The 19,085-nt window shown below is 46.3% G+C and overlaps 1 protein-coding gene and 1 long non-coding RNA gene across 4 annotated transcripts in view; one reads left to right on the forward strand and one right to left on the reverse strand.

Annotated features, from left to right (window-relative positions):
- Positions 1-10,448, forward strand: part of LOC138744605 (uncharacterized) — a 101,790-nt gene extending 91,342 nt beyond the window's left edge. Inside the window, exon 4 of the long non-coding RNA XR_011345649.1 lies at positions 10,165-10,448. This is a non-coding gene — a long non-coding RNA (uncharacterized lncRNA). The remainder of the gene's footprint in view (positions 1-10,164) is intronic.
- Positions 1-19,085, reverse strand: part of LOC138744601 (RNA-binding Raly-like protein) — an 838,833-nt gene that overhangs the window by 357,878 nt on the left and 461,870 nt on the right. The window lies entirely within an intron of this gene.

Consider the following 19,085-nt stretch of genomic DNA (forward strand, 5'->3'; position numbering starts at 1 on the left):
AAGGGGATAGAGATGGCATAATACAGGTCTGTCATATTCAATGTTTGCAGGCGAGTGACAAGGGGATAGCGAGGGCATTACAAGGTTGTCTCATGTTTGCTGTGTGTACGGCAGTGACAAGGGGACAGAGAGGGCATTACAGGGTTGTGTCAGTTTGCTGTGTATAGGGGAGGTATAAGTGAATAGAGACGGCATTATAGCATTACTTCATTTACGCTAAGTGTACGGGAGCGACAAGGGTAAACAGGGCTTTACACGGTAATGTCATCTTCGCTCTGTGTAGGGCAGCTCAAGTGGATAGAGAGGGCATTACAGGGTTGTTCATGTTCGCGGTGTATAGGGGAGCCATAAGTGGATAGAGATCTCATTAAAGGGTTTAGTCATGTTTGCAGTTTCAAGGTGAGCCACTAGTATATAGAGAGGTAATTACAGGGTTGTGTCATGTTCGCTGTGTTTAGGGGAGTGACAAGGATATAGAAAAGGCATTACTGGGTTGTGTCATGTTTGCTGTGTGTCGGGCAGTTAAAATGCGATAGATAGGAATTACATGGTTGTGACATGTTTGCTGTGTGTAGGGGATCGACAAGGGGATAGGGAGGACATTACAGGGTTGTGTCATGTTCGTTGTGAGTAGTGGAGCGACAAGGGGATAGAGTGGTCATTACAAGGTTCTGTCATTTTCGCTCTGTGTAAGGGAGCAACAAGGGCAGAGAGAGTGCATTATCGGTTTGCATCATGTTTGCTGTGTGTTGGGCCGTGACAAGGGTATACAGAGGGCATTACTGGTTAGTGTCATGTTTTCTGTGTGTAGTGCAGTTACAAGGGTTTAGAGAAGGAATTACAGGGTTGTGTCGTGTTCACTGTGTTTAGGGGAGCGATAAGGGGATAGAGAGGTAATTACAGGGTTGTGTCATGTTTGCTGTGTGTATGGTTTTGTCAAGGGGATAGAAAATGCATTACAGAATTCTGTCATGTTTCTGTGTGAAGGAGAGCGACAAGGGATTAGTGAGGGTATTACAGGGTTGTGTCATGTTCGCTGTGTGCAGGGTAGAGACAAGGGGATAGATGGGGCATTACAAGGTTGTGTCATCTTCGCTGTGTGTAGGAGAGAGACAAGGGGATAGATGGGGCATTACAGGGTTGTGTCATGTTCGCTGTGTGTAGTGCAGTCACAAGGGGATAGAGAGGGCATTATAGGGTTGCTTCATTCACGCTATGTGTACGGGAGCGACAAGGGTATACAGAGGGCATTACAAGGTTGTGTCATCTTCGCTCTGTGTAGGGCAGCTCAAGTGGATAGAGACGGCATTACAGGGTTGTGTCATGTTCGCTATGTGTAGGTGAGCCATAAAGGGATAGAGAGCGCATAATATTGTTCTGTCATGTTAGCTGGGTGCAGGGCAGTGAGACAAGGCGATAGACAGGGCATTACAGTGTTGTGTCATGTTCGCTGTGTGTAGGGGAGCGACAAAGGGATAGAGAGGGCATTATAAGTTTGTGTCATGTTCGCTGTGTGTAGGGCAGTCACAAGTGGATAGAGAGGGCATTACAAGTTTGTGTCATGTTTGCTGTGAGTAGGAGTGTGGCAAGTGGATAGAGGTTGCATTACAGGGTTGTGTCATATTTGCTGCGTGTACGGCCATGACAATGGTATATATAAGGCATTACAGGGTTGTTTAAGTTTGCTGTGTGTAGGGGAGGTATAAGGGGAGAGAAAGGGCATTACAGGGTTGTGTCATGTTCGCTGGGTGCAGGGCAGTGACAAGGCGAAAGAAAGGGCATTACAGGGTGGTGTCATGTTCGCAGTGTATAGGGGAGCGACAAGGGGACAGAGAGGGCATTATAAGGTTGTGACATGTTCGCTGTGTGTAGGGGAGCGACAAGGGGATAGACATAGCATTACAGGGTTGTGTCATGTTCGCTGTGTGTAGGGCAGTCACAAGGGGAAAGAGAAGGCATTACAGGGTTGTGTCATATTTGCTGTGTGTAGTGCAATGACAACTGTTTAGAGAGTATTACAGGGTTCTGTCATGTACGCTGGGTGCAGGGCAGCGACAAGGTGATAGAGAGGGCATTACAGTGTTGTGTCATGTTCGCTGGGTTCAGGGCAGTGACAAGTCGATAGAGAGGGCATTACAGGGATGTGTCAGGTTCGGTTTATATATGTGAGCGTCAAGGGTATATAGAGGGCATTAGAGGGTTGTGACATATTCGCTGTGTGTTGGGCAATAACAAGGGGATAGAGAGGACATTACAGGTTTGTGTCATGTTCGCTGTGTGTTGGGCCGTGACAAGGGGATATAAAGGGCATTACAGGGTTGCGTAAGTTTCCCGTGTGTAGGGGAGGTATAAGTGGATAGAGACGGCATTATAGGGTTACTTCATTTACGCTATGTGTACGGGAGCGACAAGGGTAAACAGAGGGCATTACACGGTAAGTCATCTTCGCTGTGTGTCGGGTAGCTCAAGTGGATAGAGAGGGAATTCAGGTTTGTGTCATGTTCGCAGTGTATAGGGGAGCCATAAAGGGATAGAGAGCTCATTACAGGGTTTTGTCATGTTTGCTGTCTGAAGGTGAACGACAAGGGTATAGAGAGGTAATTACAGGGTTGTGTCATGTTTGCTGTGTGTAGGGTTTTGTCAAGGGGATAGAGAATGCATAACAGGATTCTGTCATGTTTGCTGAGTGTTGGGGAGCAACAAGGGGAGAGGGAGCACATTACAGGGTAGTGTTATGTTTTCTGTGTGTAGGGGAGTGATAGGGAACAGAGTGGAAAATACAGGATTGTGCAGGTTTGCTGTGTGAAGGAGAGCGACAAGGCGATAGAGAGGGCATTATAGGGTTGTGTCATGTTCGCTGTGTGTACGGCATTAACAAGGGGATAGAGAGGGCATTACAGTGTTGTGTCATATTTGCTCTGTGTACGGACATGACAAGGGGATAGAGCGGGCATTACAGGGTTGTTTAAGTTCGCTGTGTGTATCGGAGGTATAAGAGTGACAAGGGGATAGAGTGGGCATAAAAGGGTTGTGTCATGTTCGCTCTGTGTTGGGGAGCAACAAGGGCAAGAGATTGCATAATAAGTTTGCATCATTTTTGCTGTGTGTTGGGCCAGGACAAGGAACATTGTAGTGTTTTGTTTGGTGTGTGTAGGGAAACAACAAGGCGATAGAGAGGGCATTACAGGGTTGTGTCATGTTCGCTCTGTGTAGGGGAGCGACAAGGGGATAGAGATGGCATTACAGGGTTGTGTCATGTTCGCTGTGTGTAGGGCAGTCACAAGGGGATAGAGAGGGCATTACAGGGTTGTGTCATATTTGCTGTGTGGAGGGCCGTGACAAGGGGTTAGAGCGGGCATTACAGGGTTGTATATGTTTGCTATGTGTAGGGTAGGTATAAGTGGATAGAGATGGCATTATAGAGTTGTTTCATTCACGCTATGTGTACAGGAGCGACAAGGGTATACAGAGGACAATACAAGGTTGTGTCATCTTCGCTGTGTGTAGGACAGCTCAAGTGCATAGTGAGGGCATTACAGGGTTGTGTCATGTTCGCTGTGTGCAGGAGAGCCATAAGAGTATAGAGAGGGCATAATATTGTTCTGTCATCTTAGCTGGGTGCAGGGCAGTGAGACAAGGCGATAGAGAGTGCATTACAGTGTTGTGTCATGTACGCTGTGTGTAGGGGAGCGCCAAGGGCATAGAGAGGGCATTATAAGGTAGTGTCATGTTCGCTGTGTGTAGGGCAGTCACAAAGGGATAGAGAGGGCATTACAGGGTTGTGTCATATTTGCTGTGTGGAGGGCCGTGACAAGGGGTTAGAGCGGGCATTACAGGGTTGTATATGTTTGCTATGTGTAGGGTAGGTATAAGTGGATAGAGATGGCATTATAGAGTTGTTTCATTCACGCTATGTGTACAGGAGCGACAAGGGTATACAGAGGACATTACAAGGTTGTGTCATCTTCGCTGTGTGTAGGACAGCTCAAGTGGATAGTGAGGGCATTACAGGGTTGTGTCATGTTCGCTGTGTGTAGGGGAGCGCCAAGGGCATAGAGAGGGCATTATAAGGTAGTGTCATGTTCGCTGTGTGTAGGGCAGTCACAAGGGGATAGAGAGGGCATTACAGGGCTGTGTCATATTTGCTGTGTGGAGGGCCGTGACAAGGGGTTAGAGCGGGCATTACAGGGTTGTATATGTTTGCTGTGTGTAGGGTAGGTATAAGTGGATAGAGACGGCATTATAGGGTTGTTTCATTCACGCTATGTGTATAGGAGCGACAAGGGTATACAGAGGGCATTACAAGGGTGTGTCATCTTCGCTGTGTGTAGGACAGGTCAAGTGGATAGTGAGGGCATTACAGGGTTGTGTCATGTTCGCTGTGTGTAGGAGAGCCATAAGGGTATAGAGAGGGCATAATATTGTTCTGTCATCTTAGCTGGGTGCAGGGCAGTGAGACAAGGCGATAGAGAGTGCATTACAGTGTTGTGTCATGTACACTGTGTGTAGGGGAGCGCCAAGGGCATAGAGAGGGCATTATAAGGTAGTGTCATGTTCGCTGTGTGTAGGGCAGTCACAAGGGGATAGAGAGGGCATTATAAGATTGTGTCATGTTTGCTATGTGTACGGCAGTGACACGGGGACAAAGAGTGCATTACAGGGTTGTGCCATTTTCGATGTGTGTAGGGGAGTGACAAGGGCATATAGAAGTCATTATAGGGTTGTGTAAGTTCGCTGTGTATAGGGGACGTATAAGGGGTAAGAGAGGGCATCACAGGGTTGTGTCATGTTCGGTTTATATAGGTGAGCGATAAGGGTATACTGAGGGCATTACAGGGTTGTGTCATATTCGCTGTGTATAGGGTATCGCAAAGGGGATAGAGAGGGCATTACAGGTTTGTGTCATGTATGCTGTGTTTTGGGCCGTGACAAGGGGAGATAGAGGGCATTACAGGGTTGTGTAAGTTTGCTGTGTGTTGGGGAGGTATAAGTAGACAGAGACGGCATTATAGCATTACTTCTTTTACGCTATGTGTACGAGAGCGACAAGGGTAAACAGAGGGCATTACTCGGTAATGTCATCTTCGCTGTGTGTCGGGCAGCTCAAGTGGATAGAGAGGGCATTACAGGGTTGTGTCATGTTCGCGGTGTATAGGGGATCCATAAGGGGATAGAGAGGTCATTAAAGGGTTTTGTCATGTTTGCTGAATGAATGTGAGCATCAAGGGTATAGAGAGGTCATTACAGGATTGTGTCATGATTGCTGTGTGTTGGGTATTGGCAAGGGGATAGAGAATGTATTACAGGATTCTGTCATGTTCTCTGGGTTTTGGGGAGCGAGAAGGGGATAGAGAGCGGATTACAGGGTTGTGTCATGTTTTCTGTATGTAGGGGAATGACAGGGAACAGAGAGGGAATTACAGGATTGTGCAGGTTCTCTGTGTGAAGGAGAACGACAAGGGGATAGAGAGGGCATTACAAGGTTGTGTCATGTTTGCTGTGTGTAGGAGTGCGACAAGTGTATACTGGTTGCATTACAGTGTTGTGTCATATTTGCTCTGTGTACGGCCATGACAAGGGGATAGAGAGGGCATTACAGGGTTGTTTAAGTTTGCTGTGTGTAGGGGAGGTATAAGGGGAGAGAGAGGGCATTACAGGGTTGTGTCATATTTGCTGTGTGGTGGAGTGACAAGGGGATAGGGTGGGCATTAAAGGGTTGTGTCATGTTCGCTCTGTGTAGGGGAGCAACATGTGCAAGAGATTGCATAATAGGTTTGCATCATTTTTGTTGCGTGTTGGGCCAGGACAAGGGATATAGAGGGCATTACATTGTAGTGTCATGTTTGGTGTGTGTAGGGAAACAACAAGGGGATAGATAGGGCATTACAGGGTGGTGCCATGTTTGCTGTGTGTCGTGCAATGACAAAGGTTTAGAGAGGTCACTACATGGTTCTCTCATGTTCGCTGGGTGCAGGGCAGTGACAAGGGGATATAGAGGCCATTACAGGTTTGTGTAAGTTTGCTGTGTGTAGGGGAGGTATAAGTGGATAAAGATGGCATTACAACGTTACTTCATTTATGCTATGTGTACGGGAGCGAAAAGGGTAAACAGAGGGCATTACATGGTAATGTCATCTTCGCTGTGTGTTGGGCAACTCAAGTGGATAGAGAGGGCATTACAGGGTTGTGTCATGTTTGCTGTGTATAGTGGAGCCATAAGGGGATAGAGAGGTCATTAAGGGGTTTTGTCATGTTTGCTGTATGAAGGTGAGCAACAAGGGTATAGACACATAATTACAGGGTTGTGTCATGTTTGCTGTGTGTTGGGTATTGTCAAGGGAACAGAGAATACATTATAGGATTCTGTCATGTTTGCTGGATATTGGGGAGCGACAAGGGGATAGAGAGTGCATTGCAGGGATGTGTCATGTTTTCTGTGTGTAGGGAAGTAACAGGGAACAGCGAGGGAATTACAGGATTGTGCAGGTTCGCTGTGTGAAGGAGAACAACAGGGGATATGTTCGCTGTGTGTAGTGCTGTCACAAGGGGATAGAGAGGGCATTACAAGTTTGTGTCATATTTGCTGTGTGTAGGAGTGTGACAAGTGGATAAAGGTTGCAATACAGGGTTGTGTCATATTTGCTGTGTGTAGGGCCATGACAAGGGGATAGAGAGGGCATTACAGGGCTGTTTCAGTTGGCTGTGTGTAGGGGAGGTATAAGGGGAAAGAGAGGGCATTACAGGGTTGTGTCATGTTTGGTCTGCGTAAGGGAGCGACAAGGGGATAGAGAGGGCATTACATTGTTGTGTCATTTTCGCTGTGTGTAGGGGAGGGACAAGGGGATAGAGATGGCATTACAGGGTTGTGTCATGTTCGCTGTGTGTAGGGCAGTCACAAGGGGATAGAGAGGGCATTACAAGTTTGTGTCATGTTTGCTGTGTGTAGGAGTGTGACAAGGGGATATAGAGGGCATTACAGGGTTGTGTCATATTCGATGTGTGTAGGGGAGTGACAAGGGAATAGAGAGGGCAATGCAGGGTTGAGTCATGTTTGAGCTGTGTAGGGGAGTGAAAAGGGGATAGAGAGGGCATTACATGGTTATGTCATGTTCGACGTGTGTAGAGCAGCGACAAGGGGATTGTGCGGAAATTACAGGTTTGTCTGTGTGTCGGGGAGTGACAAGGGGATACACAGGGCATTATAGGGGTGTTTCATGTTCGCTGACTGTAGCGGATGACAAGGGTTTAGTGAGCGCATTATTGGGGTGTGTCATGTTTGCTGTGTGTAGGGGAGTGACAAGGGGATAGAGAGGGCACTGAAGGGTTGTGTCATGTTCGGTGTAGGGGAGTGAAAAGTGGATAGAGAGCGTTTATATGTAGAGGTGCCAACCAGAGAAGGAGCAGTGTTAGATCTACTGTTGGCAAATGGGATGTGTCAAGTGACGAAGATTAGTGTTGGCGAGCACTTCGGGTCCAGTGATCATAATGCCATCAGCTTCAATGTCATTATGGAAAGAGAGAAGTCAGGGCCAAGGATTGAGGTTTTTAATTGGGGAAAAGCTAGATTTGAGGAGATGCGAAAGGACTTGCAGGGTGTGCATTGGGACAATTTGTTTTATGGGCAGGATGTAGTAGAGAGATGGAAGTCTTTTAAAGATCAGATTTTGAGAGTGCAAAAGCTTTATGTTCCTGTTAGGTTAAAAGGAGGGGCAAAAGGTTTGAGAGAGCCGTGGTTTTCAAGGAATATTGGAAACTTGGTTCGAAGAAAAAGGGAGGTGTACATTAGATATAAGAAGCATGGAGTTAAGGAGATGTTTGAAAGATGCATTGAATGTAAGAGGAATCTTAAGAGAGGAATTAGGAAAGCTAAAAGAAGGTACGAGGAAACTATGGCAAGCAGGGTGAAAACTAATCCAAAAGAGTTCTACAAATATGTTAATGGTAAAAGGAAAGCTAGAGACAAAATTGGTCCCTTAGAAAATCAGAGCGGAAAACTGTGTGTGGAGCCTAGAGAAATGGGGGAGATATTGAACAGTTTCTTTTCTTTTCACTAAGGAGAAGGATATTGGGAGATGCGAGATAAAAAAAGCAAATTGGGTAAATATGGGGAATATAGAGATTACAAAAGATGTAGTTTTAAGGCTTTTGAAGAATATAAAGGTGGATAAGTCTCCGGGACCAGACGGGATCTTCCCCAGGACATTGAGAGAAGTGAAGGAGGAAATAGCAGAGGCTCTGGCGGTAATTTTCCAAATGTCATTAGATATGGGGATAGTGCCGGAGGATTGGCGCATTGCGCATGTGGTTCCGTTATTTAAAAAGGGTTCAAGGAGGAAGCCTGGCAACTATCGGCCTGTAAGTTTGATGTCTGTGGTAGGTAAATTAATGGAGAAAATTCTTAGAGATAGTACTTATAAACATCTGGATAGACAGGGTCTGATCAGGAGCACTCAACATGGATTTGTGGGAGGAAGGTCATGTTTGACCAATCTGACTGAATTTTTTGAAGAGGTGACTAGGAATGTGAATGGGTAGCGCAGTGGATGTTGTCTATATGGACTTCAGTAAGGCCTTCGATAAGGTACCACATGGAAGGTTAGTTAGGAAGGTGCAGTCTTTAGGTATAAATTTTGAGATAGTCAAATGGATTGAACATTGGCTGAAAGGGAGAGGCCAGAGAGTGGTAGTGGATAATTGTCTGTCAGGTTGGAGGCCGGTGACCAGTGGTGTGCCTCAAGGATCTGTATTGGGCCCATTGTTGTTTGTTATATACATTAATGATCTAGATGATGGGGTGGTGAATTGGATTAGTAAATATGCAGACGATACTAAGATAGGTGGAATAGTGGATAATGAAGAAGGTTTTCAAGGATTGCAGAGGGATTTGGGCTGCTTAGAAAAGTGGGCTGAAAAATGGCAGATGGAATTTAATGCTGAGAAGTGTGAGGTGCTTCATTTTGGTAAGAAGAATCAGAACAGGGAGAGCATTGATGAATACAGAAGAGCAGAAAGATTTAAGAGTAACGGTACATCGTTCCCTGAAGGTAGAAACTCACGTGAATAGGGTGGTGGAGAAGGCTTTTAGTATGCTGGCCTTTATCAATCATTGCATAGAATATAGAAGTTGGGAGGTGATGTTGAAATTGTATAAGACGTTGGTGCGGCCTAATTTGGAGTTCTGTGTGCAGTTCTGGTCGCCTAATTATAGGAAGGATATAAACAGAGTGGAGAGAGTGCAGAGAAGGTTTACCAGAATGTTACCTGGATTTAAGCATCTAGAGTATAGGGAGAGATTGGACAGATTAGGTCTTTATTCTTTGGAGCGTAGAAGGTTGAGAGGGGATTTGATAGAAGTATTTAAGATTATGAAAGGGATAGACAGAGTGGATGTGGATAGACTATTTCCGTTAAGAGGAGGAAAGATTAAAACAAGAGGACATGAGTTAAGAATTAAGGGGCAGAGGTTTAGAGGTAACATGAGGGGGAACTTCTTTACTCAGAGAGTGGTAGCCGTGTGGAATGAGCTTCCGGGAGAAATAGTGGTGGCGGAGTCAATTGTATTATTTAAGAAAAGGTTGGACAGGTATATGGATGAGAAGAAGATGGAGGGTTATGGGCATTGTGCAGGGAGGTGGGACTAGAGAGGGGTGTTTGTTTCGGTGCGGACTAGAAGGGCCTAATGGCCTGTTTCCGTGCTGTAATTGTTATGTTATGTTACAGGATTGCTTCATGTTCACTGTGTGTAGGAGAGTGACAAGGAATTAGAGAGGGTATTACAGGGTTGTGTCAAGTTCGCTGTGTGTAGGGTAGCGACAAGGGCATTGAGAGGGAATTATAGGTTTGCATCATGTTTGCTGTTTTTTGGACCATGACAAAGGGATATAGGGGCTATTACAGGGTAGTGTCATGTTTGCTGTGTGGAGGGGTGCGACAAGGGGATAGAGTGGGCATTACAGGTTTGTGTCATGTTCGCTGTATGTAGGGGAGTGACAAGTGGATAGAGAAGGCATTACAGCGTTGTGTCATGTTCGCTGTGTGTTGGGGAGCGACAAGGGAATAGAGAGGGCATTACTGGGTTGTCTCATGTTTTCTGTGCGTCGGACAGTTACAAGGGATTGGGGAGGTTTTTGAAGGAGTGTGTATTGTCCTGTTTATGTCGCACAGGTCCGAGGAATTTTCAAAACAGAAGGAAAGATGAGTCAACTGTTCTCAGGAACAAAGAATTGGCTTGGATTTATTCAACGTGTTATACTGCTGGCACTTCAGACAATACACTTTCAGGGCAGGGAAGCAATCACCCTTCCATTTTTAGAAAGAAATATCTGACCTGTGACCTATCGGTCTAATCCTTCACCAACAGCTGGAGATTGCTCGGTAGTTCAATCCAGCAAACACTGAAAATGAATGACTAAACTATTCATTGAATGTTTTCCCCCTTTCCACCTGCCCACACAAACATTTCCTCTATAATATCATTGTTATGTTAAGTTTGACTGCTGCGGATCCTATATCGAAGCTTTGGGTAGATATGATCTGATCGCCACAATGCACAATTGCACACCCTCCGACTCCCTTAGGAAGCCGCATGAACTTCCACCAAGACTGAACGGTGATGAAGAGTCCACTTCACAGCTTGTGCTTGCTGCGAGTCAGCTGCCGCGGCTCCTGCCTCAGAGCTCTAACGTCGCAGGTTCAATTCCCTCTTCCGGCGCTGTCTGTGCATTCTCCCAGTGACCATGGTGGGGTTTCCTCCCACATCACAAAGTTATGCAGGCCAGTAAGTCAATTACGTGGCTGCTGGAAATTGCCCCTGGTGTGTCAATGGATGGTGGAATGGGTGAGGGGTGTGTGAGGATTATCGAATAGATTAGTGTCGAATTAATATACACATGGATGATCAGGATTGTCTCCGAGGGCTGCAGGGCCGGTTCTGTCCTTTTGCCTCTGACATCACCAATGAATAACCTACCTGTTAAAATATACCCAATATTTTATTTAATTTCATTTGACCTCAGCTGATTTCAAACATAGGACCTTTAAGCAACTAAGATCCACCTCTGGCAGGGAAATTGCTGCATGTCCTGCTCCCACAGGTGAAGTTTGACAAAATTGAACTTTGACTGGGGCACTTAGCAGGGGCTGGGTTAGTTCCCGAGTCTGTCTAAAGCAAACACCACCTGGATTAGGGTGGGCGGATTATTCTGCCGGACCTGTGGAATATTCCAGTGGTTCCTCCTGGTGTACCTGGCATGCCACCTCACCCTTGGCACCAGGCAGCTGCTGGAGTATTCAGGTCTGACCACTGCAACCATGCTCAGGTCTTCCCGCATTCTCTCATCAGATGAGCAATAACCTTCACCCTCTCTCTGTCTTATTCTGGTTCCAAATACCTTGTAATCCCCTCTCCTCCCAATGCTGGCCTCTGGGTGATCATAACTGGCAGGATTCAGGCCCTGAAGTTGGAGCATCTCTCCGTCTCAGGAGCATAACAGCACTGGTCTCAACATCTCTTCTGTGCCAGTTCCTTATTGGCCTCCATCACTCAATATTAATCTAGCTCCTCTTCACATATATCTAGTGATCTGACCTTCACCATCCTTGGGGGCAGAGAATTCCAGAGGTCACCATCCACTAACCAAAGACATTTCCACACACCCCAGATTTAAATGGCCAGTCCCTTATTTTACAGAACATTAAAAATAGGAGCAGGAGGCAGCCATCTGGCCATTCGAGCTTCCTCCGCCACTCAATAAGTTCTTGACTGATCTGTCCATGGACTCGGCTCCACCTACCTGCCTTTCATTTCCTGACATTGCAAAAATCTACCTATGTCCTAAATACATGCAATGAAGCAAACTCAACTGCTTTACGAGGCAGGGAATTCCAAAAGCTCTTTTTTCCACCGGCTTCCCCATTAATTGGCCGTGCAGTGTCCCAGGATAGGAAGCTGTTTCCACTGAGCCACCTTTAACCAGGAGACTGACTGCTTTTCCACTGAACACACTCATTCCCAGAGACTGGAGAATGGAATGGAATGGATGGAAGTTGACCTTTCCCACTGGTTTAATCAGAGGCCGACAATCCCCAGTGTGATTTGATGTCATTTGACGCTGGCGTGATAATTATTTTCCTTTTCCATTGGATCCTTAACTGCTTAATTCCTCGTTAGTTCCTGGGACAAGGTGCCATTGGAAAAGGGGCTATTGATTCGCTGAGAACAACAGTTTCTTCTTAAATCTACTGTCTCAAATTTGGCTGTATCCAAATTCTAGTCTCACCAGCCAGTGGAAACAACCTTCCTGCTTCTATCTTATCTATTCTGCTCATTGATTTTATGCTTCTTTCAGATGCTATCCCTGTCCTTCTAAACTCTAGTGAGTACAGAGATCCCACGCATCCTTCTAAACTCTGATCGGTATAAAGATTCCTCCATCTTTCTAAACTCCAATGAGTAGAGAGATCACCCCGAACATACTTCTCAACTTCAACAAATACATACAGAGATCCAATGAGGATGGTGTGAAGCAATGGGTTAATTTGCTTATAAAAGGAATTAGAATTGGGTTAGCTGTTCGGTTGCATGCATTTTATAGACAGAACAATGCCTTGCAAAGTTCTAAGGGCAGGTGCAAACAGAAGGTTCTGGGCTTTAGCAACATTTGCAAGCACACCCCAGAAACTGGAACATTTGCAGAGAGTTGGGGCCATGTGTTTTTTGTAAAGCCTTGAAATTGCAACAGGGGAGGGGCAGAGAAGGAGTCACCAGGAGGCGGTCTGAGAAAAGGCTGGGCAGAAGAGGAGCTTGCTGAAAATGCTTCCTTTTCAAGACTGGGCAGAGTTCTGATATGGTAGCCTGAGTGCACTCTCTGTGGAAATCAGAAGTGGCGGCTAGTCTTCCTGGTGTGGTGAAGAGGAGAAGAACCTGGAAAGAAGACAAGTTTCTTCTGGAAGACCCTCCTGTTTGGGGTGTCCAACAAGCAACAGTCATCTTTCTGTAACCCTCCACAATTTTCCTGCCTGGTAATTCTAAGTAAAAACACCGAAGTTTGCTTGAATGGAATGACTATTTGATTCTGTGCACAGGATTGAAGATTACTGGAAACTGTAGCCTTGGAAACGTCGACAGTGGAAGATTGGCCAGTGAAAAGCACTTTCTTGAAAACACATTACACACACTTGTGCTTAGATTAGGTTTGGGGGAGGGATTATCAACTTAGTGTTGATAAGTGAAGTTTTTATCGTTGTTCTATACTCAGAGAATTAAACTAATTTTGTTTAAGGAGCCATTGCTTTGGTACATTTCCATTGCTGCTGGTAGATGAGGTTCACTGAACTTGTAAAAATGGTAATTGGTGACACATTCTCTAAGACCCACTTTTTGTGATTCTTCCATGAACGGAGACATATCAACAACTCCCTTGTTAAGCCTCATCGCATCTTAGATGCTTGCTTAAGGTTAGCCTTCATTCTTCCAAACTCCAAGCCTCAGTCCTCAACACCCATGTTTTTGACCACCTCAGTGGCTCAGGTCAGTCTCTGGGCCGGCCGTTCTACATTAAAGAATGACATAAATGCAAACTGCATTGTTGCTTAATGAAGGTTCACTTGTAGGTTTCCTCAAAAAAAAATCTATGGAGATTGGTTACTTTGAAATGCCTTAAAATATTCATACACTTGTTCCCAGTTGAATTTCCACTCACTGCAACAGGATTGATGGATGAGTAATCTGAACGTCAGATCAGTGAGGCTGGCTGAGGAACCACAGCTGGCTGTGGAGATAAACACAAAGCCACATTCGGCTATCATTGGGACTGCACGCATTGTCAAAATGAACATAGAACACAAAACGCGAATGGACCAGGAGGTTTTAAACTCTGCAACATGCTACAGTCAACACTAAAGTTACTTTTCAACGCCCCTCTCTGCAATGAAGGTGGGTCAAAGGCATCAACTTCAAGAGTTATCCCCCCCCCCACCCCACGCCCGCCCTCCGGAGGTGAGGAATCATTATTCGGTTATTTGCTTGAACTTGATAATGCTATAATCTATAATGACTGTGTAAAAACACCAAAATGCTGGAGAAACTCAGCTAGTCTTTCAACATCCATAGGAGGCAAAGATATGTGGCTGACGTTTCCGGCCTGAGACCTTCTTCAAGGAAAAATCAGAAAGGTGGTAGCAGGATATATTAGAAAGTCTCAGAATTAAAACAATGGGGAAGGAATCTAGACCAACGAAAGGTGTTAATTGGAACTAGGTGGAATTTATCGTGTCTGTGTGAAAGGAGACAGAGAATGAAGAGACGGTGGAGGGGGAGAAGGGGGTGGGGTGGGTGTTTAACAAATGCCAGAGATGTCAATATTAATTCCATCTGGTTGGAGGAGGCCCAGTTCCTCCAGTTTAGGGGTGGTTTCAGTCTGGCAGTGCATGGACAAACACGTGAGCAAGCGAATGGGATGGGGCATTGAAGTGGGTGGCCACTGGGGAGATCCACACTATTGTGGCGGACAGAGCCAAAGTGCTCAACAAAGCAATCTCCCAGTCTGCGTCCAATCTCTCCGACATAGAGGAGACCACAATTGGAGCAATGGATGCAGTAAATGACCCCTGTGGATACACAACACCCCACCTTGCCCCATCATCACTCCATTCCTTGTCTCCTTTTGCACAGACATGATAAATTCTACCTAGTCTCTTAAAACATCCAATTAACTCCTTTTTATGGATGCTGAATAGACCGGCTGAGTTCCTCCAGCATCTCGGTGCGTTGACGACCATCACAGCATCTGCAGCCCATCGTGTCTCACAATGTTGACTGGGAACTGACTACACATCCAGCAAACCCGTTTGGAAATGAGTTCTGATGCAGCAGCGTCACTAGCGTTGGGGTCACCTGGTGCTGTCACCCCCCTAGGCACTGACCGGGGGTGGGGGAGTGGCGGCAGTGATGACGGGGGTGAGGGGGCTGGGGTGATGGTGGCACTGACCGTGGTGGGGGGAGAGGAGGTGGCGGCACTGCTGACCTGGGGAGTGGGGTTGGCTGCGGCGCTGACATGGGGGAAGAGGTGCTGACTTGGGGGGGGGGTGGGGGAGGTCAGTGGCAGTGCTGACCAGGGTGGGGGGAGTGGCAGCGCTGGGGTTGGGAGGGGTGTGCAATGGCGATGCTGATGTGGTGGCAGCAGCACTGACCTGGTAGCACGTGCTAATGATTCATTTAGGTGTCACCCCCTCTGATGCCGTCACCCAGTGCGGTCCGAACCCCCCCTCCCCCCACCAAAACCCCTCTAGTGTTCTGATGAAGCTTCAGAAATGTCAGGCATTGACGGACAGAAGTGCCTTCCTCACTCTCTTGAAGCCACTGAGCTATTGGGCTGTGTTGCTGGATAATTATCTCTGGCTAGTTAGGGCAATGAGGCCTACGCACTGCACAAATAAAAGCCAAACCATTGTTTTGACTTTGGAGCAAGATTGAGCCATTTAGCCCCTGATAATATTCATGTTTCTGATACTTTGATTAAAGTGACTGACAGTCAACACAGGCACACCTCAAGGAGGTGTGCCTAGCCCACTGCTCTACTCACTATACACCCACGACTGTGTGGGCAGGAACAATTTCAATGCTATCTATAAATTTGCTGATGACACCACAGTTTTCGGCAGAATTGCAGATGGCAACGACGAAGCGTACAGGAGTGAGGTAGATCAGCTGGTTGAGGGGTGTCACAACCACAACCTTGCACTCAACGTTAGTAAAACTAAAGAACTGATTGCGGACTTCAGGAAGGGGGAAATCAAGGGAGCACGAACCAGACCTCATCAAAGGGTCAGCAGTGGAGAGGGTAAAGAACTTCAAATTCCTGGGTGTCAACATCTCCATAGACCTACCCTGGGGCCATCATGTCAATCATGAAGAAGGCTCACCAGCGGCTATACTTCATTAGGAGTTTGAAGGTGTCACCAAAGATGCTTGCAAATTTCTACAGGTGTCTTGTGGAGAACATTCTGACTGGTTGCATCACTTGGTAACAGAGGTGCACAGGACAGGAAAATGCTAGAGAAATATGAATTCATCCAGTGCCATTATGGTCATTAGTCTTCACTTCATTCAGGGCATCTACAAGAGGCGGTGTCTCAAGAAAGCAGCCTCTATCCTCAAGGACCCTCACCACCCAGACCATGCCCTCTTCACACTGGCACCATCAGGGAGGTTCAGGAGCCTGAATGATACAAACAGCTTCTTCCCCTCAGCCACCAGATTTCTGAATGGACAATCCTCCTGACTGGGGAGAACAAGAGGAGAATTTCACATTTATATCGGGCTTCCCAGGCTGGATGCAAGTGAAGGCATTTACCCAGGGAATTAGAACCAAGGGTCATAGTCTCAGAACAAAGCCTATCAATTCAGAGGAGAACCCAGTGGGCTGTCGACCTTCAGTCAGAACATAGACTGATAGGCTACAGGACATAAGGTGGGTGAAGGGATAAGGAGAGGACAGCAAAATGGCTGTGAGCTCCATGGTCAGGTGTAATTCTGAAGACTGATAAGGCAGGCTTGGAGGACCAGATGAATTCCTCCTGTTTTCAAATTCCCTGCTCATATGCAGCTCTCTGTGTGCTCCCAGCTTACCAACTTTGCAACAGGAACTATATTCTAAAAGGGTCCTATTGGCAGGCTGGCCCACAAGCGCCCGCCACTCAAAGACACCCATGTGGCCAGTTAACCCACTAACCCTGAATGGCTTTGTGATTGCGTGGGAGGAAACCGGAACACCCAGAGGTCACAGGGACAACACACAGACTCCTTACGAATAGCAGCAGATTCCAACCCTGTTTTGTTGGCGCTGTGTAGCGTTACAGTTAACATTTTGCTGTGCATAAACATTGGTATGCATCTGGGTGTCTGTGATCAGCTGTGACGACGAAGGCTGCAACATCCCAGGTGTGTCAGGCATGCCTCAGGACAAAAAGAATTTTGTTCTTCACCTTCCCCCTCTTTCCACAAACTATCAAGAGGTCTAGAGCTGGTTTATTTTCAGCCCCATGTTTAAAGTGTTTCCTGGCCTGGGATATGTGTCTGCAGTTTGTCACAAGGTCTGGCAGTGTCAGTGGGAGCATGGGTTGAGAGGAGGAATCAAGGGCAGTTTCAGGGAACTACACTATTGAGTAAATGGGGCCATATATGTCTTGCGCCTCAGCATTCAATGAGTCATCGTGAATGGAGGGATGGGCCAGGAATCAATGGCTGCAGTAAAGGCAAAAGGCTCATAGGGATACTGCAGGGAGAATTTACACCCAGAAGCACATACTTCTCTTGTCTACTGGCCTTCCACACTCCTACCAAGTTCAGGTTCATTGTCACGTGTACTGAGGCACAGTGAAAAGGTTCATTTTGCCTGGCATCCAACGAGAAGGCATTAACATCGAATTTCTGTTAACACCCTTCCTCATGCCTCGCTCTTTCCCTGTCACCCAGATCCCCCCTTCCCTCCCTTCTCCTATCAGACTGAGAGCCTTTCTTAGCCCTCTCCCCCCCATCTCTTCCCAGTTTCTTCTACTCTTCCATCTGTATCCCCCTATTAACTGCTGGCTTGTGCTCCTACCCTGCCTCTTCCTTCTTCTCTCCCCTTTCCCTATCTTTTTTATCCAGTCGTCTGCCTCTTTCTTCTTATTTCTGATGAAGAGCTAAGGTGCAAAAATGTTTGTGGATCCTGCATGACCTGCTGAATTTCTTCAGCACATTTGTGTACTTGAGGGGATGATCTCTGGGCTTCTTGTGATGAACAAGTGCCATGGTGGCAGAGCAGGCACTGCCACTTCCTCACAGCGCCGGAGATCCGAGTTCAAACCTGACCCTGGCTCTGCCCTTGTGGAGTCTGGAGAAACGCAGCAGGTCAAACAGTGCACTTTATGTAGCAAAGATAAAGATACTGTGGTGGAATATTTGGGAATGTTTTTGGGAGATAAATTGGTAAAAGTAGAGTAGGTTACATACATACACACACTTTAAAACAGATCTTATTTGAAATACTGAAGAATTAATATTCAGTGACTTTACAGAAACTATGGAGAATGCTATACACCAGGGTGGGGGGAGTGGCAGCGCTGGGGTTGGGAGGGGTGTGCAGTGGCGATGCTGATGTGGTGGCAGCAGCACTGACCTGCTAATTGAAATGATGTCATGAAATGAATAGACCATTGTCTTGGAGGAGTCAGGTCGACTGTGTTGAACATTTTTACAAGACCTGATCTCTCTGCAAAGTGCTCACTCAAAGGTAATTGAGAGGTTTGTTTACCTAAAACAACAGATGGGAGCAGAAGACTAACTCCTATTGTTTGCTGGAGAAGGAGGGGGTTTTGCAAGTGAGAGAGAGAAGGCCATGTGGCTGACAGTTTGAATCTCAGGTGAGTCTTTGACTGTGTATGACACACACAGCTGTAACAAGCCAAGAGAAGCTTGTTGGAACTGAAACAGAAGCTCCAGAGTGGCGGATGGCTGGAAGTGCTAACTGTCTGATGTTTCTCTTGGAATAAGTGGAACAGAAAGGAACTCTGTGATGACCTGAAAGAAAGAGATTATCATCTGGAGAACCCTAACAGGGCAAGTTTCATCAGCAAGACCCTGAGGTACATCAGTTGTGGATGTCCTGGAACAACACATCTCTCTCTGAAAACCGACAAGTACCTTCCTGAGCGGTAACCATTTACCTTTCAAACACCAAAGTCTGGTGAACTTTATAAATGTTAAATTCTGTGCACACTATAAGAATTGGCTGCAACCAGTCAACCTGGAAGAATGAGAAGTTAGATTGGACTGTGAACCAAAGAACTTTTCTGAACTTACACACACATTACATACACATGTGCTTAGAATTAGAAGGGGGTTAAGTTAGGTTAAGTTAATAATAGATAAGTTAAAGTTTGATCCTGTTTTCATGTTTAAAGATAATTAAAAGCAACTTTTGTTTAAGTAACCATTTGTCTTGGTGAATATCTATTGCTGCTGGGTTTATGGGTCCTCTGGGCTCATAACACACTGCCGCACCAGCAAGTTCCAAATTCTCATTCATCTCTGCCTATATACTTCA

Source organism: Narcine bancroftii, chromosome 10, assembly GCF_036971445.1.
Source record: "Narcine bancroftii isolate sNarBan1 chromosome 10, sNarBan1.hap1, whole genome shotgun sequence".
NCBI lineage: Eukaryota > Metazoa > Chordata > Chondrichthyes > Torpediniformes > Narcinidae > Narcine > Narcine bancroftii.